Below are 27270 nucleotides of genomic sequence, written 5' to 3' on the forward strand. Positions count from 1 at the left end.
TCTAAGGGTCTAGGGATGGCCCAATAGAGCTTTCATTAGCCGTATTTGACTTAGTGGTGGTCGAGTGGGAGGTGCCTTTGGGCTAGTATACACATGTGCTCACCATGCTTCAATTCACACTCTGATCTAATTAATGAAAAACAATATTAAAGAAATATATGCATATTGAAAAACTTACACAGGATACTGAGCTTAGGACTTGATTATTAACAAATGTTATTCTATTCTGTGTACCCATACTTGTCTCAATAAAAAATGGAATGCTATTTGCACCACCAATGTTAAATTTAACATACCAAGAGATTTTTGGAATATCTATATCCTTGAAGGTCAAAGATAACTTAAGTGGCTTTCACAAAATTATTTTCACCCAGGAGCCCTTGCAAATCTCAAACCTTATCTAAAAACTCACATTTTCCACACAGAAGAACAATATCCGAGAAGGTAAAGTTCAGTTGGCAAGGTAGTTGGTGATGTCTGAGTAGGAGGCGTAATCATTGAGAAGCTACTGGATTGAGTAGTGCTGAAGATTTCTATGCTCGGACTTAGTCTTTTATTTGGAAGTCAAAAATCTCCAGCTGGATGAAGCAGCAGGCCGTAGCCAAAGAGGGCTTCACGACGTGGGACACCCTTCTCCAAGAAACTGCTGTGGAGAAGAACGTAGCAGAAGCTACCTAGGCAGATTGGCCCTCGCTAAAATGGTGATGCTCCCCCGCCTCCTCTATTATTTTGCGAACTTACCAATCTTCCTGCCTGCGTCTTTCTTCTCCAGCCTCAATAGGCTTTTGAGAGACTTTATCTGGGGTGCATCTCGGCACCGTCTGGCACTTGGGAAGCTATTCCTGCCCGGTCTAGCCCCCCCTGCTTTGAACACTATTATCTAGCGGCGCAGCTCCAGTGGGTCGCCCGTTGGCTGGCTGACAGAGGCAGGGAGGATACTGCCACGACAGACCCACCGTACACACTGGAGCGGGTTACTGCCCTTTTCCATCCGCTGGCGGCGCCGACGCGACCCACCCCTCCGCTGTTGGCGGTAGCGTTCAAGTGCTTTCGCAGGGCCCTGTACCTCACGAGAGGGGTGCGCCGGCGGTGCCCCTAGCGGGTTCACCCAGAGGTGGGGGGACGCTTACCCACTCCATGCTGGGACAATGGCACGAGGCGGAAGTCCAAACGCTGGCGATCTCTACCAGTATGGAGTATTAATACCCTATGAGACACTGGTTGCGGACACTGAGCTTCCCCCAGGGGGTTTCCTGTCGCATAGGTCCCTAACGGCGCTTATGGAGGCTCGGTGGGGCGATATTGCAGAGGAAACGGCGCAGCATTTGACGGTGCAGTAGCTGCATGTTATGGGCATCGGCAGACACTTAGTTAAATGGCTTGCTGCGTCCCTGCGGACGCACACCGAGCAGGACTTAGCCCCGCTGCGGGCGAAATGGGAGAGAGACATGGGGCGAGCGTTAGCAGATGGGGAATGGAGTAAGCTCCTTAAAAGCCCGGTCCGTATCCCCAGGAATATGAGGTTCCGCCAAATCCAGGTGTATATAGTGCACAGGGCCTATCTAACCCCCGATTTAATAAACAAATACTTCCACAGAACGGACGCATCCTGCCCCAGGTGCGGAGAGGTGAATGCAAATCTCCTCCACATCCTGTGGCATTGCCCCAGCCTCGGCACCTACTGGAGGGACATTCATTTGCTGCTCGCACGGAGCACTGGCCGCGTCATCCCCTGCAATTGGCCCGAGTATCCCCTGCACCTTTTTAAGAGGCCGCCTAAGGACAAAGCGTCGTCCAGATTCCTTGACCTGGGGATGGTGACGGCATTAAGACAACTCACCAAAAGATGGAAAGCAAGGGACCCACCCGTCACAAGGGCGTGGATCCTGTCGCTCTCGTCCTGGGCTCTCGCGGAATGGCCAGCCATCAGGAGGGAGGAAATCATGGGACTTCGTAAGGAACCTATGGCGGACAGGTGGGAACACATGCTGAACACTTTACAGGAGGCAGGAGTCGCTACGGAGGGGGGGCAGTGGGGCGCTCAGCTGGCGCGACAGGCGAGAGGGGCAGGGCCGCAGAGAGCGCCACACCAGACATACCCTCCTGAGCACTGCGCGACAACGGGGCGAAGTAACATCTGATGAGGAGCCATGCGGGTTTCATGGTGAGAGTGGGGGAAGGGGGGACGCGGGCTGGGGGGGTTGAGAAAGGGGGCAAACGAGGATGTTGTGCTTTGGTGACAGTGTCGCAGTTAGTTGTTTTGTTCTTTTGCACGGGCTTTTTATCTAGGATTGGGTTGGGAAGGCGAACCTTGTCCCCTTCCTTGTTGGGGGGGAAGCGTATTAATGCTTGTTTCCCACCAGAGGCGGTACAAAAGGGGGTGGTGATGGACGGAGAATCTGAATCAATCAAACACTCACACCCAGTCAAAAGATCTGGGTTTAATCCATCACCGTATTTTAGCCCACTCTGCCACCCCAGTTCTGACATGGCTATATGCAAATCAGTCTGACCCTGTGCCTCATGGGAACAGTCCAGCCCGAACTGGCAAGCCATGTCTTCCCTGGACCGGAAACAAGCTTCCGAGGACTGGTTTCTGGCATTCCAGCCGTCTTCAGCCCGGCTTGCTTGAATCCACTGGCAAAGTGAGCAAGGGACTCACGTCTGAGCATACCCTGCCACACTTACGGCGGCCAAAAGCGGTACAAAAGGGGGTGGTGATGGACGGAGCATCTGAATCAATCAAACACTCACACCCAGTCAAAAGATCTGGGTTTAATCCATCACCGTTCTTTAGCCCACTCTGCCACCCCAGTTCTGACATGGCTATATGCAAATCAGTCTGACCCTGTGCCTCATGGAAACAGTCCAGCCCAAACTGCCAAGCCATGTCTTCCCTGGACCGGAAACAAGCTTCCGAGGACCGGTTTCTGGCATTCCAGCCGTCTTCAGCCCGGCTTGCTTGAATCCACTGGCAAAGTGAGCAAGGGACTCACGTCTGAGCATACCCTGCCACACTTATGGCGGCCAAAAGCGGTACAAAAGGGGGTGGTGATGGACGGAGCATCTGAATCAATCAAACACTCACACCCAGTCAAAAGATCTGGGTTTAATCCATCACCGTTCTTTAGCCCACTCTGCCACCCCAGTTCTGACATGGATATTTGCAAATCAGTCTGACCCTGTGCCTCATGGGAACAGTCCAGCCCGAACTGCCAAGCCAGGTCTTCCCTGGACCAGAAACAAGCTTCCGAGGACCGGTTTCTGGCATTCCAGCCATCTTCAGCCCGGCTTGCTTGAATCCAGTGGCAAAGTGAGCAAGGGACTCACTTAGTTAAATGGCTTGCTGCGTCCCTGCGGACGCACACGGAGCAGGACTTAGCCCCGCTGCGAGCGAAATGGGAGAGAGATTTGGGGCGAGCATTAACAGATGGGGAATGGAGTAAGCTCCTTAAAAGCCCGGTCCGTATCCCCAGGAATATGAGGTTCCGCCAAATCCAGGTGTATATAGTGCACAGGGCCTATCTAACCCCCGATTTAATAAACAAATACTTGCACAGAACGGACGCGTCCTGCCCCAGGTGCGGAGAGGTGAATGCAGATCTCCTCCACATCCTGTTGCGTTGTCCGAGCCTCGGCACCTACTGGAGGGACATTCATTCGCTGCTCGCACGGAGCACTGGCCGCGTCATACCCTGCAATTGGCCCGAGTATCTCCTGCATCTTTTTAAGAGGCCGCCTAAGGACAAAGCGTCGTCCAGATTCCTTGACCTGGGGATGGTGACGGCAGTAAGACTACTCACCAAAAGATGGAAAGCAAGGGACACACCCGTCACAAGGGCGTGGATCCTGTCGCTCTCATCCTGGGCTCGCGCGGAATGGACAGCCATCAGGAGGGAGGAAATTATGGGACTTCGTAAGGAACCTATGGCGGACAGGTGGGAACACATGCTGAACACTTTACAGGAGGCAGGAGTCGCTACGGAGGAGGGGGCAGTGGGGCGCTCAGCTGGCGCGACAGGCGAGAGGGGCAGGGCGGCAGACAGCGCCGCACCAGACATACCCTCCTGAGCACTGCGCGACAACGGGGCGAAGTAACACCTGATGAGGAGCCATGCGGGTTTCATGGTGAGAGTGGGGGGAAGGGGGGGACGCGGGCTGGGGGGGTTGAGAAAGGGGGCAAACGAGGATGTTGTGCTCTGGTGACAGTGTCGCAGTTAGTTGTTTTGTTCTTTTGCACAGGCTTTTTATCTAGGATTGGGTTGGGAAGGCGAACCTTGTCCCCTTCCTTGCTGGGGGGGGGAGCGTATTAATGCTTGTTTCCCACCAGAGGACACACCTGGGCGCTTGTATCCTGTACATGAACTAATTGCGTGCTACATCATCACGTCCTTGTTGCCCACATTGTTGATGTAATGCCACACATGAACAATCGCTAGGTGCATTTGATTGTACTGAAGTGCCTTTTGTATTGCTAAATTGTTAAAAATGCCAATAAAAAGATTTAAAAAAAAAAAAAAAAAAAAAGAATGTAGCAGGGCACATTTTGGCTAAAAAGCTTCTATGCCCCCAGTTTTGGTTTTAAGGTTGTTAGGACACCTTTACCACTTTCAAGGTCAAGGACTAGGTGGGCACCATCTGGAGAGTAGGAATCTCTTCAGACAGGGTTAAGGTACAGGGTTTAAGTTGAAGGAGCGTTGTGTGTCCCTGTAGCTCAAAACAAGAGGACAGCTAACTAGACCTTTGAGTCATTCTGGTATTCCTGGGTTCAAGCAGCAAGGCAATTCTCCAGCAAGGGCTCAAGGTAGGCTTCCAGCAGCAGGGCAGACCTGAAGTACAAAGCAGGCCTCAAGTAGCATGACAGTCCTCTGATGTGCAGGGCCGGACATATGAGTGTCCTCCGTAGGTCAAGGAGTGAACTGAAGAGGGGGTCTGAGGGTTCTATTTTCACACTTTGGTTTGTAAGAAAGTCTGGAGTTTTCCCAACATATGGTTCTGGAATTTCCTTTCTCCCTGCTCAGGCTAAGAGATCCAGGGTGAGAAAAGACAAGTGTGAAGTTCTTTGTAAATGTGATGCGGCAGCTCCTTTGAAATGTAAGTGAGACAGGGAATAGCTCTATCCGAAACATCCTGGCAGGATAGTTTATCCTCCACAATCCACTATGCCTGTCCTTATAAGTTCAATGGGTAAACACCCGCACCCCGTCGGTATGTCTATTATCATCAGCAGTGTGTATATCTAATGCCTACTGTCTGCTTGTGCTATCTCTAGTCACTCTTTATGTAGATATTCATACTTAAAACCAAGTGTGTGTGTGTGTAACCTTACTCCATATGCTGGTCTAGTGACCCTCTCTACCCGTCTCTAATGAAAAAGGGGAGGGGGGGTTGGCAATGCCTCACGGGAGCAACAACCAAGGAGGAAGTGTCAAACTGGTACTCGCTTGACTCCCCACTTTCTCATCATCAGCAATGGCCAACCCGGAAAAATAAAGGGGATAAAATGTGCACAAAAAGAAAACTCTGTGTAGTTATGTGAGTGACCCTGTGACAATAGGACCTATCCTCTGAAATATGAGTTATAGGCCCCACCCAATTTAAAAAGAACTCAGCTCCACTAGCATTTCCCACTTTATTCTTTGCCGTGTGCCTGTTCTAGTTAAAAGCAACCAACATGTTTCATCGCCGCAATGTACTTTACCGGCGAATTCGTCAGGGTTATTCTGGGTCAGCGTGATTTTTGCACTTTATTCTTTTTACTTTTCTCCCTTTATTGTACCTGTATGCACACATGGAAATAAAAATAGCACACACACATATATTTATCCATTATGTCTCGAATGGGTCGAATCTACCACCCTCTCAGATGTCTTTATACATTTCTTGTATACATTACCAGGTTGCCTTATGTAGCAACGCGTACCAGGCTCCCGTGGAAGAAATTAATATTGAGAGAACCCCTTTTGTCCGTGTGTAGGTTCCTGCGTCCGCCCTTCAGTCGGAATCTAAAAAATTAATTAATATGTACACTCTTCTGTCATCAAATCTATATTTCGATATCTTTCATCGGTGCCCGCCCGTTGGCTATCTTGCTTATGTCCCAAGTAGTGCAACAACGAGTTCCTTTGGTCCACAATCAACCAGGATCCGCCAAATAATCAAGAAACATTGGCATTTATTAAACACCAACTCAATGCAGATGCCACAACCGAGGTTCGCCTTTAAAAGATCGTCCAGCTTGAAAGACCGATTGGTCCACTCGCGCCCACAGGGTCTAGTTACATCCTTTTTCTAATAGTAACACATTTAAAACAGTTGATTTTGACAATTCCTGCCTTGAGATCCTGGTAAATAACAGTGGAGTTTAATTAAAATCCACATGTAATAAATGGAATCACGGAGCTCGGGACCTATTCAAAGATGGCCACCACAAACAGATAGGAAACCCTAGCATACCCCGGTATAGCTAGATACACGTGACCAGGAAGTCCCGACGGATCTCTACAAACAGAGGTCTCGACGAAATACACGAAGTAGCGGGGTGAGCGGAGGCCACAACTAATCGCACGAACGGTAAGGAGTGCATATGCAGCAGTGACGGAGGCAGAGCTAAACTAGAGGAAGCTCTAGTAGAGATAGATATTGCAATATGACATGCGAGCTATCAAGGGTTAAATGGCTCGACGGCACTTACCGACAGCCCGTCCATCCAGCAATTAACAGCGGGGACTTGAAGTGGCAGGCCCATGCGAAAAATAGTCACCTCGAGGGTAGGGAGATACGTGGACCAGAGGGGTGTAGGAAACTCATTAAAACAGTATGACACAGTTAGGTACCAAGCTGGTGGCATTGACACGTGCCGAGAGGGTCATAAGCAAGATAGCCAATGGGCGGGCACCGATGAAAGATATCGAAATATAGATTTGATGACAGAAGAGTGTATATATTAATTAATTTTTTAGATTCCGACCGAAGGGCGGACGCAGGAACCTACACACGGACAAAAGGGGTTCTCTCAATATTAATTTCTTCCACGGGAGCCTGGTACGCGTTGCTACATAAGGCAACCTGGGAATGTATACAAGAAATGTATAAAGACATCTGAGAGGGTGGTAGATTCGACCCATTCGAGACATAATGGATAAATATATGTGTGTGTGCTATTTTTATTTCCATGTGTGCATACAGCTACAAAAAGGGAGAAAAGTAAAAAGAATAAAGTGCAAAAATCACGCTGACCCAGAATAACCCTGACGAATTCCCCGATAAAGTACATTGCGGCGATGAAACATGTTGGTTGCTTTTAACAAGAACAGGCACACGGCAAAGAATAAAGTGGGAAATGCTAGTGGAGCCGAGTTCTTTTTAAATTGGGTGGGGCCTATAACTCATATTTCAGAGGATAGGTCTTATTGTCACAGGGTCACTCACATAACTACACAGAGTTTTCTTTTTGTGCACATTTTATCCCCTTTATTTTTCCGGGTTGGCAATTGCTGATGATGAGAAAGTGGGGAGTCAAGCGAGTACCAGTTTGACACTTCCTCCTTGGTTGTTGCTCCCGTGAGGCATTGCCAACCCCCCCTCCCCTTTTTTCATTAGAGAAGGGTAGAGAGGGTCACTAGACCAGCATATGGAGTAAGGTTACACACACACACTTGGTTTTAAGTATGAATATCTACATAAAGAGTGACTAGAGATAGCACAAGCAGACAGTAGGCGTTAGACATACACACTGCTGATGATAATAGACATACCGACGGGGTGCGGGTGTTTACCCATTGAACTTATAAGGACAGGCATAGTGGATTGTGGATCTTGATGAGTGGGGGGCTGCCTGTATAAATCCTTGTCCAAATCCCCCTGGGGCCCCTTGGTGTTCGGAGGATAGTTTATCCTGCCAACATTCAGTTCCCCTTTGTCTCACTGTCTGCAAAAAATAAACAAATGCCATACTAATTACAGTCATGTGATCCAGGAAGCAGGGTGCATGCACCAAATGGTTAAGACAAGAAAATGTCAACTTTCTAAAAGGCACACACATTCACGATGTTTCTTTCAAGAAAGAAAACTACTTCCATTCAATGTTCATTTCATTTCTTTGGGTTTATTTAATGTTCTTTTTGTGAGATATATTCCATTTTTTTTCTTCAAACTCAGAAAAATCAATTTAAGGATCGGGCATGATTATTTTCCACATATCCAATGCATTTCGAGCATTGTTGGCATGCTCTTCATCAGGGAAATAGACACTTGGCCTGACTCCGAAGTTCTCAGCCGCTTTTCTCCACCTCTAGGGGGCTGTCCTTACTCCAGCTCCACACTCAGGACGGCACAGGGGTGGTACGTTCAGCGCTCGGTACCACAGACGCGACCTTCGGTGGAGAAAAGCGGCTGAGAACTTCGGAGTCAGGCCAAGTGTCTATTTCCCTGATGAAGAGCATGCCAACAATGCCAACAATGCTCGAAATGCATTGGACCCTGGAGGGCTCTTTTAGAACAGCCTGTGGGTTTCAAGCACTTGAAGCACATCAGAGGGGATAGAGGGAAGAAGACTGGAAGTAACTGAATCACAAATAGGTAGATTACCTATTCTCACTTTGTTTCTTTTGAATTTGGCTGGGAAGACGAACGGGCCCTGACTTCTTGCTCTCTTGTTGTTTATGGTAGAGTACCAACACTATCAATCAATCAATCATGGGTTTGTTGAGCGTGACTACTCACCCGTAAGGGTCTCACCCGTAAGACGCTGGGGAGGTGGGAGGGAGGGAGGTGCAGGTTCCAGTTCATCAATGAGGACGTCTATCGAAGAGCCATGCTTTGAGGTTTCTCGTGAAGATGGGGAGTGATGTTGCCTACTGAGGTGGAGCGGTAGGGCGTTCCAGGCTCTGGCCGCGAGGAAGGAGAAGGAGCGGCCTCCCGATCTGGACTTCGTGGTGCAGGGGACCTCGGCGTAGGAGAGCTGGGCTGATCATAGGGTCCTTTGGGGTGCGTGGAATTTGGGTCTGCAATTTAGGTATGCTGCTCTGGTGTTGTGGAAGGCTTTGTGTGCGTGGGTGAGAATCTTGAAGCTGATTCTAGCCTCGATGGGGAGCCAGTGAAGTGTGCCCAGGTGCTGGGCGACCTGGCAGTGTCTTGGCAGGTTGAGGACCAGGTGGCAGTCTGGATGTTTTGTAGCTTGCGGTTGAGGTTATTGTTTATTCCGGCGTAGAGTGCGTTGCTGTAGTCAAGTCTGCTGATGACAAGGGCATATTTGACGGTCTTTCTGTGTTCGAGGGGGATCCATTTGAAGATCTTGCGTAGGAAAGCGGAGGGTGTGGAAGCAAGAGGTTGTGACAGATTGATCTGGTGGTCCGTTTTGAGTTCGGAGTCCAGGATGATTCCGAGGTCGCGTGCGTGGTCTGTGGGGGTGGGCGTGTTTCCGAGAGTGGGCGGCCACAAGGTGTCGTTCCAGGCATCGGGGTGTGGGCCATGATGAGTACTTCTGTTTTGTCAGAGTTGAGTTGTAGGCAGCTGCTTTTCATCAGTTTGGCAACTGCTTCCATGACTTCCTGAAAGTTGTGTTTGGCTGTGTTGGGTTCGTTGGATAGGGACAGGATGAGTTGGGTGTCGTCTGTGTATGAAACAATGTTGAGTCTGGGGGTTCTCACAATGGGGGCGAGCGGAGCCATGTAGATGTTGAACAGCGTGGGGATGAGGATCCCTGGGGGACTCCGCAGGTGGTTGGTGTAGGGTCCGAGAGGAAAGGAGGGAGTCTGACCCGCTGCGTTCTGGAGAGGAAGGAGTGGATACAGTCGAGGGCCTTGTCCCGCATCCCTGTGTTTTGAAGTCTGCGAGTTAGGGTGCGGTGAGAGACTGTGTCGAAGGCCGCTGAGATGTCGTAGAGGACGAGCGCCACTGTCTCTTCTCTGTCCAGGAGGGATCGGATGTCGTCTGTTGCGGCGAGGAGGGTAGTTTCTGTGCTGTGGTTTTTTCAGAAGCCGGATTGGGAGGAGCCGGTGGCTGTTGATGGCTTTCTCGATGACTTTCGCTGGTAACTGTAGCAGGGAGGTGGGTCTGTAGTTTTTGAGGTCGTACGGGTCTGCAGAGGGCTTCTTCAGGAGAGGGTTGATCTCTGCGTGCTTCCAGTTGTCGGTGAAGGAGGCGTTCGCTAGGGAGTGGTTGATGGTGTGGCGTAGCATGGGTGCGAAGGTGTCCACAGCTCTGTTGAAGATGTTGTGGGGGCAGGGATCCGTGGGGGACCCAGAGTGGATTGACTTCATCGTCTTTAGTGTGTCTTTCGTGGTGAGGGCTGTCCAGCTGTGGACATTTGCTTCAGGGTGTTGGGGGTGATTGGTGAGGGTTCAGTGTGTTTGCTGTCTTCGTCATAGTTGTCGTGGATCATCTTGATTTTGTGGTGGAAGAAGGTGCTGAGCTTGTCGCAGAGGTCTTGTGAGGGAGGGATGTCTGTAGACTCGCTGGTGGGTTGGGCGAACTCCTTGATGATGCTGAAGAGTTCTTTGCTGTTGTGCACGTTTGTAGAGATTCTGTCTTTGATTGCTGTTTTTCTCGTATTTTTGATGAGTTGGTGGTGTGCGTGGGTGGCGGTTCTGAAGTTGTTGTGGGCTTCTGTAGATTTGGAGTTCCTCCAGGCCTTTTCGAGGCGGCGGCATGTGTGTCTGGACTCTCGAAGTTCGGTGGTAAACCATCTGACTTTCTTGGCTTGTGTGTTGTTGTTCTTCTTGAGGGGGGCTATGGTGTTGGCACTGTAGGAGATTTATCTGTGCAGAGTTCGGGCTGCGGTGTTGGGGTCGTCGTCGTCTTCCGCGATGGTTGGGGTGGAACTGCTGAGTGAGGAGGTGGGCTGGTCATCTGTGATTTTGGTTCAGTTTCTTCGTGGGAGCAAGTGCTGGGTTCTGTGGATGGTGGGTGTTCTGAAGGTGAAGTGGTTGCAGCGATGGTCTGTCCACGGGAGTTCGGTGGTGTGGCTGAGATTGATGGGAGTTGTATGTTGTGAAGAGGGGTTCAAGGGTGTGTCCTGCTGAGTGTGTAGGTTCGATCACGATCTGGCGGAGTCCTTTGTTGTGGAGGTTGTCCAGGAGGGATGTAGTGTTGGGGTCTTGTTGGTTGTCAAGGTGGAAATTGAGGTCTCTCAGCAAGGTGTAGTTGGTGGACACAATGGCTTGCAGGGAGATGATGTCTGTGATGGAGTTGGTGAATGGTCTGTGGGTTCGTAGATGAGGGTTCCTCGGATGGTGGTGGTAGGGCTGTCCTGTATCTTGATGTGTAGGTGTTCCATCAGATCTGTGAGCTCGTCGGGGAGTGTGCTCAGCCGGAGAGTGGATATATGGATGATGGCAATTCCCTCTCCAGGGCGGGTGGGGCGGTCCTTCGGGGTGATCTAGTATCCTTGGGGAATGGCGATGGCAATGTCTGGTCCCGAGGTGGTATTGGTCCAGGTTTCGGTGAACAACGCGACGTCTGGTGGGGTGCTGTCCAGGAGGTCCCAGATTTCAGTGGCCTGTTTGTGGAGGGATCGGACGTTTAGGAGGATGCCTCAACACCCAGAGGAATCCAAGATTTGGTGACCTGTATTGCTCTCATCAGGTTCTGTTACGAACATTCTCTTGCAAACCTCAAACTTTGTAAAAAAAAAAGTCTCCTGATGAAAATGGTCCCTCACGTGTGCGGGTAGGTCAGTGCCCTTGACAGAAAACGTCCCAAAAGGCAATGTGGACACATCATATTTTTTCCACTGAAAACTGACACTTTTTTTGCAATGTGCCTAGCTGTGGATTTTGGGCTCTAGCTCAGCCGAACCCTAGGGAAACTATACATTTTTAAAAACTAGACACCCAGGGAAATCCAGGATGGCGTCACTTGTGGGGCTCTCACCAGGTTCTGTTACCCAGAACCTCTTACAAACCTCAGATTTTGTCAAAACAAATACATTTTCCTCATATTTCCTGATGGAACATTATAGAATCTGTAGGAAGCCACAAACTTCCACCCACCCAGCATTCCCCCAAATCTCCCGATAAAAATGCTACCTCTCCTTAATGGGTAAGCCTAATGCCCATGACACGAAACGGCCCAAAGCGCAACATGCACACATCAACTTTTTTCACTGAAAACAGACCCTTTTTTATTGCAACGTGCCTAGTTGGCACCTAGGAAAATCTAGCAAACCTGTATATTTGTGAAAACTAGACACCCAGGGGAATATAGAATGTGGTGACTTGTGTGGCTTTCCCTAGGTGCTGTTACCCAGAGTCCCTTGCAGACCTCAAACTTTATTAAAAAAACACATTTTCCTCACATTTCTGTGATGGAAAGTTTTAGAATCTGTGGAGTGCCACAAACTTCAAACCACTCAGCATTCCCCCAAGCCTCCCAATAAAAATGATACCTCACTTCTGAGGGTATGCCTAGTGCCCATGACAGGAAACAACCTAAACGCAACATGGACACATCACATTTTTCCACTGATAACTGACCAGTTTTATGCAATGTGCCTAGCTGTGGATTATGAGCCCTAGCTCAGCCGGCACTTAGAGAAATCTATCAAATGGGTAAATTTTTGAAAACTGGAGACCCGGGGGAATTCAAGATGGGGTGATTTGTGTTGTTTTTATCAGGTTCTGTTAGTCAAAATCCCTTGTGAACCTCAAATTTGTAAAAATAAAAATAAAAAAAAACACCTGTTCCTCATATTTTGTGGTGAATAGTTCTGGAATCTGCAGGGAGCCACAAACCTCAACCCACCCAGCATTCCCACACGTCTGCTGATAACAATTGTACCTCACTTGCATATGTAGGCCTATGTGTCCCTGACAAGAAATAGCCCAAAACGTACTGTGGAGACTTCAAAGTTATCGATCACAAAAAATCTGACTTTTGGACCCGGGATCAGCGGCCATCTAAGTAAACCTACTAAACTCAGACTGTTCTGAAAACTAGACACAGGAGGGAGTTCAGTACAGGGAAGTGTGGCTTGCGTGGGTGCCTCAAAGTTTTCTTAGCCAGAAGTCTCTGCAAACCTCAAATTTAGCTAAACAAATCATCTTTTCCGCACATTTCTATGTGGGAAAGATGTGAGTTCATCTGGCCATCACAAATTTCCTACCGCCCAGAGTTCCCCCAGGTCTCCCAATAAATATTGCTACCTCACTTGTGTGGGTGGGCCTAGTGCCCGCGATAGGGAATGGCCCAAAACGTACTGTGGAAACTTCAAAATCATTGATCATAAAACAACCAGTTTTTTCGCGGAAGTCACCTGCTTTTTTGGTCTCAGGCTCAGCCCCCATCTGGGGAAACCTACCAAACCCAGGCAGTTCTGAAATATAGACACCCGCAGGAGTCCAAGGAGGAGCAGCTTGTGTGGATATCCTAAGGTATTCCTACCCAGAATCCCCTGCAAACCTCAAATTTAGCTAAACACAAAATCCAATTTTTCTCACATTTTTCTGTGGGAAAGCTGTGGGATCACCGGGCCATCACAAATGTCCTACCAACCAGCGTCCCCCCGGGTCTCTCGATAAAAGTGCTACCTCACTTGTGTGAGTGGGCCTAGTGCCCATGACAGGGAATGGCCCACAACGTACTGTGGAGACTTCAAAATATTATAGATCACAAAAAGACCTGGTTTTGTGAAGGAGTTACCTGTGTTTCTGGTCCCGGGATCAGCGGCCATCTAGGGAAACCTATGAATTCTAGATAGTTCTGAAAACTAAGCAAACACAAGGAGATGATGGACGGAGCGCCCACACTTTTCAGACACTCACCCCCAGTCACAGATCTGGGTTGAATCCACCATCGTTCTTTAGCTCACTTGGCCACCCCAGGTCAGACACAGCTATATGCAAAATCAGTTTTGATCCTGTGCCTCATGGGAACAGTCCAGCCCGAACAGCCAAGTCATGTCTTCCCTGAACTGGAAACAAGCATCCTGGGACCGGTTTTGGGCTAACAGCCCTCATCAGCCAGGCTAGCTTGAATCGAGTGGCAAAGTGAGTATGGGACCCATCTGGGCATACCCTGTCAACTTAGGGCGAACAAAGCAAGCACAAGGAGATGATGTGCGGAGCGCTGACATTTTTTAGACTCTCACCCCAAGTCAGAGATCTGGGTTGAACCCATCATCGTTCTTTAGCTCACTTGGCCACCCCAGGTCAGACACAGCTATATGCAAATCAGTCTTGACCATGTGCCTCATGGGAACAGTCCAGCCCTAACTGCCAATCCATGTCTTCCATGGACCGTAAACAAGCATCCTGGGACCGGTTTCGGGCTAACAGGCCTCATCAGCCAGGCTAGCTTGAATCCAGTGGCAAAGTGAGCAAGGTACCTACGTCTGGGCATACCCTGCCAACTTAGGGTGAATAAAGCAAACACAAAGAGGTGATGGATGGAGCGCTGAAACCTTCAGACACTCACCCCAAGTCACAGATCTCGGTTGAATCCATCATCGTTCTTTAGCTCAACTGGCCACCCCAGGTCAGACACAGTTATATGCAAATCAGTCTTGACCCTGTGCCTCATGGGAACAGTCCAGCTCGAACTGCCAAGCCATGTTTTCCCTGGATCGGAAAAAAGCATCATGGGACGGGTTTCGGGCCAACAGCTCTCATCAGCCAGGCTAGCTTGAATCCAGTGGCGAAGTGAGCAAGAGACCAAGTCTGGGCATACCCTGCCAACTTAGGGCAAACAAACCAAACACAAGAACAAGGTTGTGTGGGTGGGCCAAGTTCCCATGACAAGGATGGGCCCAAAATGTATTGTGGCAGCATCAAAATTATCGATCACAAAAAAAGACCTGGTATTGCAAGGGAGTTATCTGCGTTTTTGGTCCCGGGCCATTTAGATAAACCTAACAAACGCAGACAGTTCTGAAAACTAGACACCTGGGAAGTCCAGGGAAGTGTGGCTTGCATAAATCGCCCAACATTTTATTACCCAGAATCCTGTGCAAACATCAAATTGAGCTAAACAAAATCACATTTTCCTCACACGGTTGTGTGGGAAAGCTCTGGGATTCCCGGAGCAACACAAATTTGTTACCACCCAGCTTTGCCCCATGTCTCCTGATAAAAATGGCACCTCGCTTATGTCGATAGACCAAGTTCGCGTGACAGGGAGAAGCCCAAAGTGTATTGTGGATGCATCAATTTTATCTATTACAAAACGACCTGGTTTTGCAAGAGGGGCAGGTGCATTTTTGGTCCCGAGCTCGGCAGCCATCTAGAGAAACCTACATTTATGAAAACTAGATCACAAGGGGATCCAAGGATGCGTAACTTACGTCGATCCCTCACGATTTTCTAACCCAGAATCCCCTGCAAATCTCACATTTAGCTAATAATTCACATTTTCCTTACATTTCTGTGAGGGATCACAGCACTGGCACACATTTCATACCACCCAACATTCACCTGGGTCTCCCAAGTAAAATGATACCTCACTTGTGTGAAGCAGCCTAAGTACGTTTTAAAACCAATTGTGCTAATCAACTCACTGTGATATCCCCTCATTCTATACACATTTTTGGCCCTTCTCTGTCACAGCCACTTGGCCCACCCATACAAGTGAGGTATCATTTTACCTGGGAGACCTAAAGGAATGCTGCGTGAAACAAAATGTGTGCCGGCGCAGTGAACCCACAGGGAAATGGGAGGAAAATGTGATTTTGTTTAGCTAAATTTGAGGTTTGCCGAGATTCTGCGTAGGAAAACGTTGGGGGTTCCACGCAATCGGCTCATCTCACATTTAATTTAAGTGCAATGAAGTCAGCGCGAGATGGGCACAAGCGTCATTACACTGGGATGAAAAATGCCTCGGGCAGCTAGGGAAGCTCTTCCCCTGCTCCCGAGACTGAAAAAGAATAAGGTAAATCCCTCTGCTGTTAACAGCAGAGGGATTTCCTGGTAAAGAGAGAGGACTGAATAGTTCCGTCCTCAGCACACAACCACTGTGGCTAAGGACAGAACCGTATCATCCTCTGGACACTGAACTGGTTAAATGTAATAAGGTAACTCAATGTTATCCTAGGGGAGAGGTAGACCTCACAGTAGTGAAACATGAATGTAAAGTTTTTCACTAACAGGACATGGAAAACTTAAAAGTACATGCCCAACTATTTAAATACAATGAGCCATTCCCTATGGACTATTTAGGGCCTACCTTAGGGGTGACTTATATGTATTAAAAGGTAGGTTTATGCTGGCAAAGGGTTATGTTGCTAGGTCTAATGAACAAGTTACTTACCTTCGGTAACGCTTTTTCTGGTAGATGACGTCAGTTCAGCCCTTTTTTCCATGCCTTCGAGGCACCCGGACGGACCCACGACAGCAAATATGCAAATATACAATGTACACAGTACATACAAATCAAAATCGCACACAAAGTGCGCAGCAAAATTAGAAAAATAGCAGAAAATATACACACATAAAACCAGGTATAGCAGAGTGGACAACGGGGAGGCGGGTGGGCATGTGAGGAATCCACGGGCAGATATTGTATCTACCAGAAAAAGCGTTACCGAAGGTAAGTAACTTGTTCTTCTGATAGATACATCTGCCGTGTGGATTCCTCACCTTGTGAATAGAGTCCCACAGCAGTCCCCACTCCCGGAGGAGGGTGTCCACTCTACTACACCAGGAAATCTTGGAGGACAGAACGCGCGAAGTGGCCATCCCTCCTCACCTCGGTATCCAAGCAGTAGTGCTTCGCGAAAGTGTGGAGGGAGGCCCAAGTCGCGGCTCTGCAAATGTCCTCAACAGGTACACCTCTAGACAAAGCAGATGTTGCAGACTTTGCTCTAGTTGAATGTGCTCTAATACCCTCAGGAGGGTCCTTACCCGCCAAGGAGTAGCAAATCTTGATGCACAGGATTATCCACCTGGAAAGTGTGCGCTTGTGCACCGCTCTGCCCTTCTTACAGCCAGCAAAACCAATAAACAGCTGGTCGTCCATCCGGAAGTCTTTAGTTCTGTCCAGATAAAAAGACACCGCCCTCTTAGGGTCTAGACAGTGCAGTCTCTCTTCCTCCTTAGACGGGTGAGGTGGAGGATAGAAGGTAGGAAGGGTAATGGACTGTCCTAGATGGAAGAGTTACCACCTTAGGCAGAAAAGCAGTCCTGGTCCTAAGAACCAATCTTTCAGCATGAATGGTCAGGAATGGGGGCTTAGAACTAAGAGCCTGAAGCTCACTCACCCTCCTTGCCGAGGTGATTGCAACCAAGAAGACCGTTTTAAAAGAAAGAAGTCTCATGGGACACTTGTGCAAGGGTTCGAAGGGAGAACCCATCAAATAGGTCAGCACAAGATTCATATCCCAATGAGGAACAACAAAAGGAGTAGGAGGGAATCTATTAGTGAGTCCCTTCAAAAATCTTAAAACCACAGGAGACGTAAAAAGAGAAGGCTGATCCGGCAAACAGAGAAATGCCGACAAAGCCGAAAGATACCCCTTGACCGTGGCAACAGCAAATGTCAGACAAATGAGCCTTCAAAGGGTCAACATCCCTCTCCCTACACCAAGAGACAAATTTAGACCACCAATACGAATAAATGGACTTAGTGGAGTCACGCCTGGCAGAAAGAATGACATCCACCACATCGTGACGGAGAGAAAAAGAATTCAAGTTGCCCCGTTCAATCTCCAGGCATGAAGGTGTAATGTCTGGAGGTGGGGGTGTAGAACCTGCCCCTCCATCTGAGAGAGGAGGTCCGCCCTGTGAGGGAGACGGAGCGGTGGGTGAGAGGAGAGGTGGAGAAGGTCTGTGTACCACACCCTTCTTGGCCAATCCGGGGCGACCAATATGACTTGGGCCCGGTCCTGGCGAATCTTCCTCAGAACCCGAGGAATCAAGGGTATGGGAGGAAACGCGTAAAGGAGTTGATTTTTCCAACTCAACTGAAACGCGTCCCCCAAAGCTCCTTGCATCGGAAACTGGAGACTGCAGAATGACGGGCAGTGAGCATTCTCGTGAGTGGCGAACAGGTCCACCTGAGGAGTCCCCCACATCTGAAAGATGTCGTGAACCACCTCCGGGTGAAGCCTCCACTCGTGGTCGGCAGAGAACTGCCGACTGAGACTGTCTGCACGAACGTTCAGAACTCCGGCCAGATGATTTGCCATCAGACAAATCTGGTGATCCTGAACCCAGGACCAGAGACGCAGAGCCTCTCTGCAGAGACACTGCGACCCTGCACCTCCCTGCTTGTTGATGTACCACATCGCGGTCGTGTTGTCCGTCAGGACCTGAACCGACTGACCGCGAAGGGAAGGGAGGAAGGCCTTGAGCACCAGACGTATCGCCCGCAATTCCAAAAGGTTGATGTGAAGCAACCTTTCCTCTGGAGACCAAAGACCTTTGACGTCCAGGTCCCCCAGATGAGCACCCCACCCGAGAGTGGATGCATCCGTTATTACTGTGGCCACTGATGGAGGAAGTTGAAAAGGCTTTCCTTGTGACAGATTGCCTTCCACGCTCCACCAAGACAGATCCGCTGCAGTTTCTCTGGAGATCCTCACTGACTCCCTGAGATCTCCGTTGTGCTGATACCACTGCCTGCGGAGGCACCACTGGAGTGCCCTCATGTGCCAGCGTGCATGATTGACCAACAGAATGCAAGAAGCCATCAGACCAAGCAGACAAAGGACCTTCAGGACTGGAACAACCGCTCCATTGTAGAATAAAGGAATCATTTCCTGTATGTCGCGAATCCTTTGAGGTGGAGGGAATGCACGACATACAGTAGTGTCCAGTACCGCACCTATGAACAGGTTGCGCTGGGAGGGCACCAGGTGAGACTTGGGTACATTTATCGAAAAACCCAACCTGTGCAACAACTGAGTTGTCTGTTGCAGATGATGAAGCACATTCTCCGGCGACTCCGCTTTAATCAGCCAGTCGTCTAGATAGGGGAACACAGGAATCCCCGATCTTCTGAGATGCGCAGCCACCACTGCCATCACCTTGGTGAAAACTCGAGGCGCAGTAGTAAGCCCAAAATGAAGGACCGCAAACTGGTAGTGTTGCGATCCCACCGTAAAACGGAGATACTTTCTGTGCGACTTCAGAATGGGGATGTGAAAATACGCATCCTGCAAGTCGATCAACACCATCCAGTCTTCTTCCATCAGCGCTTGAAGAACCTGTGCAAGTGTGAGCATTTTGAACTTCTCCTGTTTGAGATAGAGGTTCAAAATCCTGAGGTCCAGAATTGGCCGAAGCCTGCCATCCTTCTTGGGTATCAGGAAGTACCGGGAGTAGCATCCCTGACCCCTCTCCTGTTCCGGAACCACCTCTATCGCACCCTTTCTGAACAGTGCCAGGACTTCTTCCTGCAGGAGAAGAAGGTGGTCCTCTGAACAATAACCTTGGCAAGGAGGGTAATTGGGAGGGAACTCCTGAAAAGGAAGTGCATACCCATTTTCTACAAGATTGAGAACCCAAAGATCTGATGTAACCGATTCCCAATCACGTAGAAAATTAGTAAGCCGACCCCCTATCGGACCCGCATGATCCATAATGGTGGATCTAGGGCTGCTTTGCTGATGTAGGTGGGGGGTGGGTATTATTGGAGGAAGTAGAGGAAGAGGAGACTTGACGTCCACATCCACGACCCTTCTGTCTACCTCTATAAGACTTGTACAGAGGGTTCTGTTGCTGCTGCTGTTGTTGCTGGCCTTGTCTGAAGGGACGAAAGGAGGATCTACCAAATCCTCTAAACTTCTTAGTGGTAGAACCTCTTGCCTGGAGACCCAAAGATCTTGCAGTAGCCCGGCTATCTTTGAATCTTTCCAAAGCCACATCCGCCTTCTTCCCAAAGAGGCCTGTCCCATCAAAAGGCAAGTCCATCAAAGTGGATTGAACGTCTGCTGAAAAGTCAGAAGATTTTAACCATGCTGCCCTTCTCGTGGCAACAGTAGAACCCATAATTCTGGCAACAGAGTCCGTCGTATCCATGTCACTCTGAATGACTGAGCGGGCAGCAGCTTGAGTGTCGGAGACTACCTTATTAAAGTTTTTCTTATCATCCTCAGGAAGCTTAGATGACAGTTGCTTCATAGAGTCCATCAAAGCATGTACATACCTCCCTAGCAGACAGGTAGCATTAGTAGATTTCAAAGCCATGCTACTTGATGAGAAAATCTTTTTAGCAGATTGGTCTAATTTCTTTGAGTCTTTGTCTGCTGGTACTTGAGGAAATGAACCTGCTGACCTGTTGGAACAAGCGGCCTGTACTACCAAGCTCTCAGGAGAAGGATGTGAAGAGAGGAACTCGGGGTCACCAGGGGCCACTCTGTAACGTCTCGCTACAGATCTGGAAAACGCAGGAGCAGTTAAAGGTCTTTTCCAAACTTCCATTATCGGCTCAGTCAAAGCCTCAGTAAATGGAAGTGTAGGCTCAATAATGGAAGAGGGTGAATGCAAAACCTCTGTATGAATATTAGGTTTGTATTCAACAGTAGGTAAGGTTAGATTAAGTAGATCTGCAACTTTTCTAAATACAATGTGGTAAGGAGCCACGTCCTTTGATGGAGCATCAGAAACCGAAGGCAAACTCCACTCAGGAGAAAGTTCTAGACCACTGGCACTATGAACAGTCCCCCTGATCCAGAAGTTCACCTTCCTCTACTTCAGGATCATCGTACTCCTTCTCTTCCAAAAGACGCTGAGCTCTGCGCCTCGACCATTCCATACGAATCGAAGTCGATGGATCCGGTAACGACTCCGATGGAGCCGGATCCGACGTCGAGCGAGGAGCTGGAGCATCAGGAGGATGAGACTCACGAATCGGCGTGGCACTTCGATTGGATTCACGAGGTCGATCCGGAGCCAGCGAAGCCGTATGCGGAGTCGATGACCTCGGCGGAGCCGTACCGAGCCAACGTGTATAAGGCGTCGGCATAAACGGCATAAAGGGAGCCGGGGCGTAAGATTGAGGAATGCCCAAGTTGAAAGACAATGGACCCACGGGACCAACTGGTGCGCCGGTGGGGTACATAGCTCTAGAATAGACCCCAAACACCGCATTAAGAAAATGTGATGGGTCCTGTCCCGGACCTGGAAAGGGAGGATACGAACCAACCGGTTGTTCCGGAGGAGGTCGTTCCGGCATCGGCTCATCCTGGCCTTCGAGATTTACAGGGACTTCCATTGGAGTCTGAGCTCGAGGAACTTCTTCTTCAACCTCATGATCCGAAGAGTGGTGTGATTCCGGATCAGGTTCTTGTTCCGGAGTCGGGGAACCTTGAAGAGAGTGTAAAGGAGAAGGAGAAACGAAGTCCTTATGATGTCTTTGGGACTTTTTCTTTGAATCCGAAGAGTCTTTACCAGAATGATGTCTCGAGCTATGTTTTCTCCTCTTGTGCTTCTTCCTCGAGGAACCCGAAGCATGACCCAAAGCAGACTTGGATCCGGACCTCGATCTTTCTCTAGACCTCGACCTTGCTCTGGATCTCGACCTCGAAGTCGACTTCGACCTCGACTTCGATCGCGACTTCTGTCTCGACTTCGAGCGTCTCGACGTCGACCTCGATGATCTATCAGCTTCTCTTCCTTTTACTTTTGCTAGAAGAAGTTTAGCTTCACGTTCTCGCAAAGCTTTAGGATTCATTTTGAAGCAGGATCGACAGTTTTTAACGTCATGGTCTGATCCAAGACACCATAAACAATCACCATGTGGATCGGTGATCGACATCATGCGAGCGCATGACCCACACTGTTTGAACCGTGTCTTCCTCGACGACATTCTCGACGAAGAAGGAACAATCAAAGACGAAATAGTAACACTAAAATAGTAGAAGATACTAAGTATCGCAGAAGATCCCAGAAACTGTTAGCGTCGACGACGCGGAAAAAAGGGAACTGACGTCATCACGCCGACGTGGGTCTAATAAGGAGTCGGTGACGTCAGTCGGAGTCGCGCGCGATGCCGTGCTCCTGTGGCGTCGTCCACGCCGACGTGCTACGAAGAAAAATTCCGAACGTTGCTGACGCACGGGGGATATTCACAAGGTGAGGAATCCACACGGCAGATGTATCTATCAGAATGGAAGTTTAAACTGCATACCGTCTGCACGAGACTTGTCTTTAACTACTTAAGTGGGTGGCACAGTAAGTGCAGCAGGCCCACTAGTACCATTTAATTTACATTCCGTGGATACATGCTGTGCCACTTCACTAGTGACTTTTAAGTACATTAAATTAGCCAATTAGGTGTAAGCATATTTTACCAAGTGTAAAGGAGTGAGTGAAAGCACTTTAGCACTGGTTAGCATTGGTAGCTAACAAAAACGACCTTCAGCTTACAGGATATGAGAAGGCAGAATGTTTGGGGCAAGACCACTCCAAAGGCTGTCAGGTCTAACAATTATGAAAAAGACAAACATACTATGGATGCCTATTTACAGCTCTAACTCCAATTTCATAAACATTGAGGAAAGAGCAAAATCACGGCGTGCACATTTACTATTCTAACATGACTTGCAAAAACACTGGGGAAGTACATACACCTTCAAGAAGCTGATTTGTGCTTCTAACTCTCGTCCCTTAAACACTAAGGAAAGGGCATACATTGAGGGCAGAGGGAATGGGGAGTGATTTATTATTCCAATCCTAGTCCATGAAATATTGAAGAAATTACAAATCTAGAGTGTCTGATTAACTTTTCAAACTCCAATTAAACACTTAGGAAAGTGCATGAGTAATGGGTGTTTGTTTACTATTCAAACACTAGTCCAGGAAACACTGTGGACAGTGGCATAAATTGCAGACAATCCTTACCTGTATATGATGGGTTGGCACTGACTTCCCTCCTTCAAACTTCAAAGGTGCTTGATTCTCGCACTGTAGAGGGGATCAGCAGCACATATAGAAGGTACAGTACATGCTACTTGCCGGAGGGCCTTGCGGCCGTGACACTTGCTCTAAGAAAAACACGCTTACGGAGATATGTGTCTTAAATGAAGATTCTGTATTGGTTATTCTAAGAAATTATGTTTTGAAAACGATTAATAAGACTCATCTGTTGTTTTAGTTGAGATCATTTCATTTATTAAACTTTCAGCACAAAACTAATTCTCAAATACCAGTTCATGGATTGCCTTTCGAAAGAAGTCAAATTGAAATTAAAAGGAATTGCGGCACTGTACTTCTGCACAGATTCAAACACTATACTGAAGTGCTTTTTGGGACTATGATCTAGTCTTTGCTAATGCAATGACTTATAACAAGGATCTTAGGAACCTGAACACAAAGCTACCCAAACCATCCATTTCGCCAATGAGTTTTGTTCTTCTGACTATCAGTGTGTAATACCAAGTTTTCATTTGCTTAATTAAAAGTGAGTTCACAAAGGTCATCTTTGGATTTATGAGTTTTCTGCTGCTTGACTTGAGGAGTTCACAAAGGTTGAGTTTGACCACTTTCAACAGAGTTATACAGGAGCTCATAGTGGGAAATGGGGAAAAGTACTTTGACACTTTGTTTTCTTCTTTGTGGGATGGAAACAATTCTGGACAATATCCTTTACTTTGGAGATTATTTAAAAGCATGGCATCATTTGTTTGAAAATGACTACAACCTGGAGAGTTTGATTTCCTGTAAATGTATTTTCTGAATGCCTGGAAAGTCTCTGTGATATATTTCTGTTGTACCGATATATCAGACTTTCATATAAAAAAGGTAGAGATGGCAGAAAGGAAAATTGGTAATGATGCAATTGCAACATCCAGTTCTTTCTTTTCTTTGTTCAAAGCAAATGTATTTTCTGTTTTAAAATAGTTACTGGAAAGAATATATATAAATACTAGCAGCCCCTCCCGACGTTGTCCGGGGCAGAAATAAAATGTGTGGCACATCACTTACAATCCGCTCCCTGTGACATACGTGATTTATAATGAAAGTGTGAGCAACTGTGCATCTGAAACCCTTTTCATTGGAAAAAAGTAAACCGTGAGGTTAGCAGCATTAGGTAAGTATCACAAAATGTAAGATTATTTTGGAGCGTTATTTATCATTGAGCTTACACGTTGTTATGTACCTGTTTATTGAAGTTGGTGCTTGAGCCCCCGCCTGAGCACCGGAGCAGTATGCAAAGCTTTGTGATCCCCGCTGTTAGGCTGAGTGGCTTGAGCCCCCGCGTGAGCACCGTAGCAATGCCGCGGCCCGTGAAGCCTTGCCCATTGGTGTTTAGCCACGCTCCTCTGACAATCATTGAGCTTACACGTCGTTATGTACCTGTTATTGAAATTGGTGCATAAGTCCCTGCCTGAGCACCGGAGCAGTATGCAACGCTTAGTGATCCCCGCTGTTAGGCTGAGTGGCTTGAGCCCCCGCATGAGCACCGTAGCAATGCCGCGGCCCGTGAAGCCTTGCCCGTTGGTGTTTGGCCACGCCCCTCTGACAACGTCCAGGAGGCGCGCCCCGTGAATGCGACACCCATTCAGGTTTTGCCACCCAATTACTACAATAAAAAGGCTTTCAGAGGCACAGTTGCTCACACTTTCATTATAAATCACATATGTCACAGGGAGCGGATTGTAAGTGATGTGCCACAAATTCTATTTCTGCCCCAGACAACGTCGGGACGGGCTGCTAGTTCGCAATAAAAGTGCACAGAGAAAATACGAATCTCCAAGGTCGTAGGTACAACAATTATATAAGTATTTGTATAATTATATTCAGCATGCCAGCACATAGTGCATATTATTGTAACCTGATAGTTTAGGTTCTTTGTTTCTTCTTTGTAAGCTTAGCAGGAAGTTTGAGAACCTGACAAAAAGGACAACAGGAGCTGAGACGAGCCGCTGCACCTGCCCAACTAGTGAACGCCGAACACAGCGTGATTCAGATTACCCAAGAGGAACAAAGGTAGGTGCACTGGATGCGGAAGAGAGAACGGGTAGAGCTCTTCCTTATTCTTAGGGCCATTTGAAGCCCACACTGCTCCACTCCCGCTGCAGCCTGCATTCACAACAATCAGAATCCTACACAAAAAGAACACTAAGAGAACATTTGAACCTAACACCAATGCAAGGACACACGTGTGGTACTTGTTCAGTTTACAAACAAACAATTGAAGGTAGTGAATTACATTGATTTGAATACAATAAAAGGGTCTTGTACAATTCTCAAACTGTAGGGCAGAAGACATGGTGTCAATGACTATATATCCCTGCGACAAATTATACATCAGAAAATTCAACCATGAAGATTGTTAATGGATCACTCATCATAAATATTGTATTCAGTGCAAGATAATGGCAGCCCCACTTGTCAACCACTTCATTACACATGCACATGGAGTGAATGATCTCAAATGGACAACTTTAGAAGTAATCAATCCCGATCAGGAAGGAGGTAATCTGAAGTCAATACTACTGAAAAAAGAAGCAAGCGTCATCTTGCACTTCAATCTGGAGATTACCAGATAAATAGAGCTCCAGGAATTTCAAAATTTTTTTTTTCATTTACGAGCACAATCAGGTCACGTCGAACAGGCTGGAAATATAAAATGTGTTGTGAGATTTTTGGGATCATAATGAAGCAAACTACAGTACCCTTCACCCCGCACAACATCAATCCGCAAAATGCAGGGGAATACAATTATGTAAACACAGAAGGAAGACAGAGGACGCCAGGTTCCACGCAGGTGAAAGAAGGCACTGCACAGCATTTGCTCCACACTACGGCTGTTAGATGATTTACAAATAAGCTGTGGAACTTCACCAGGCAGAGACAAGGTGCCTGCCTACATCAGTCGACCTCGTTGCACAAAGACATAAATGCTCGGGTTAGATTCGGCATTGAGGGGGAAACCACTGAACCTTTAGACCTACCACGAGGGGTCAGGCAGGGATGCGTGCTGGCCCCACTACTGTTCTTATTATATATTAACAACCTAGATAAATGTCTGAGCGCAAATAGAGTTGATATGCCAAGGGTAAAGACAAGTAGGGTCCCGTCCTTGTTATACCCTGATGATGCCGTACTGATGGCCCAAATGGCTAACGGGCTACAACTCCTAGTGGATATACTTGTGAAGTTCATGGACGACCTGGACCTAGACACTAACATTTCCAAGACGCATTATATGGTTTGTAATTTGGCAGCGATTGGGGTTAGCATTTAGCTGAAGCCATCTTGTATTCGGCAGCCATCTTGTCTGCCATGTGCTCACTATGTGCTCTGTCCTACCTTGCTGTTGTTTGCTCTTGTACTCTGCTTAGAGACAGACTATATTTAGGCTCTGCTACTCTGCTCATGTGCAGAGGAAACTAAAACTGCTTAAACCACATGTCCTAGTCTGTAACTGTCATGGTATTTCTGTCAGAACCTTCTGTTCAGTGTGCTACTTCATACACTAACAACTGGTGTTGTGTGAATGTAGTTCCACCTCTTGAGGTTAATAAAGCGCTCTATTTTGTATTTCAGTTTCCGTGCCAACTTCTTTCCTATTGGTCTGAGGACTTGTGCAGAGAAGGACGAACCCCTAGCACTGGTAGGCCTGGCTGAGTTCCACCACGACAATGGTTTGTGGGAGGAGGACAGCTAAGACGAGGCCCATTGTCATCAAAGGGCAACACGTTACTAGGGTTTTCACATTTCCCTATCTGGGGATCTCTTCTGACAACCAGAATGACTGGCTCTCCTGTATATCTAGCCGTTGTTCTAAATTCACCCACGCCTGCTGTGCCCTATTTACATTTTCAATGTCAGTAGGCAACATGCCTGTGCTTCCCCTGGTACAAATTTTTAAAATGAAGTGTCTCCCAGTCCTGACTTATGGAGCTGTTATTTGGGGGTACCGTACGTGTAAAGGAATCGAGCTGAAAGAGGATTGCTTTTGTAGGAAGCTCCTGGGGGTGGGCCCAAAGAGCTCCTCATTTGTCACTCACGAGGAATTGGGCCTAAACTATGTGGAGGACCAGGTGAAACTGGCTCCAATGTTATTATGTATCTCTCTTTGGGCTAATGAGAGCTTACAGGAGTGTAATTGAGGACTGCATGGATTGCACCTACGGGCTTAAGATACCGTGGATTAATTATATAAAATGGTCACCTACTCCCTCGATCGCACGGACATCTTTGATAAGCCACATATCATCAAAAAGGGTGATCACAGAGCTTTAATAGGAACGCCTTTACTGCTGTGGGAGCAGTGCTGTGGGAGAATTGTGAACAATCCGAGGGGGCTGTGGGTGCTCCTGTGCTCCTCTTGACACCAGCTGAACCAGGGGCACGCACGCTAACTCCACCACCAACCACAATGCCATTC

General features: G+C 48.0%; 1 protein-coding gene across 4 annotated transcripts in view; it reads right to left on the reverse strand.

The window, feature by feature from the left end:
* The window catches only part of LOC144791749 (disintegrin and metalloproteinase domain-containing protein 28-like), a 3662699-nt gene that overhangs the window by 3425215 nt on the left and 210214 nt on the right, over positions 1-27270 (reverse strand). The window contains exon 1 of one of the 4 annotated variants that reach the window (XM_078666521.1): positions 7758-7841. The exons of the other annotated variants lie outside the window; for them this stretch is intronic. The gene's annotated coding sequence lies outside the window, so the exon portion shown is untranslated. Of the gene's footprint in view, positions 1-7757; positions 7842-27270 lie in introns of those variants that run through there. 4 annotated transcript variants of the gene reach the window in all.

Source organism: Lissotriton helveticus, chromosome 11, assembly GCF_964261635.1.
Source record: "Lissotriton helveticus chromosome 11, aLisHel1.1, whole genome shotgun sequence".
Lineage (NCBI taxonomy): Eukaryota > Metazoa > Chordata > Amphibia > Caudata > Salamandridae > Lissotriton > Lissotriton helveticus.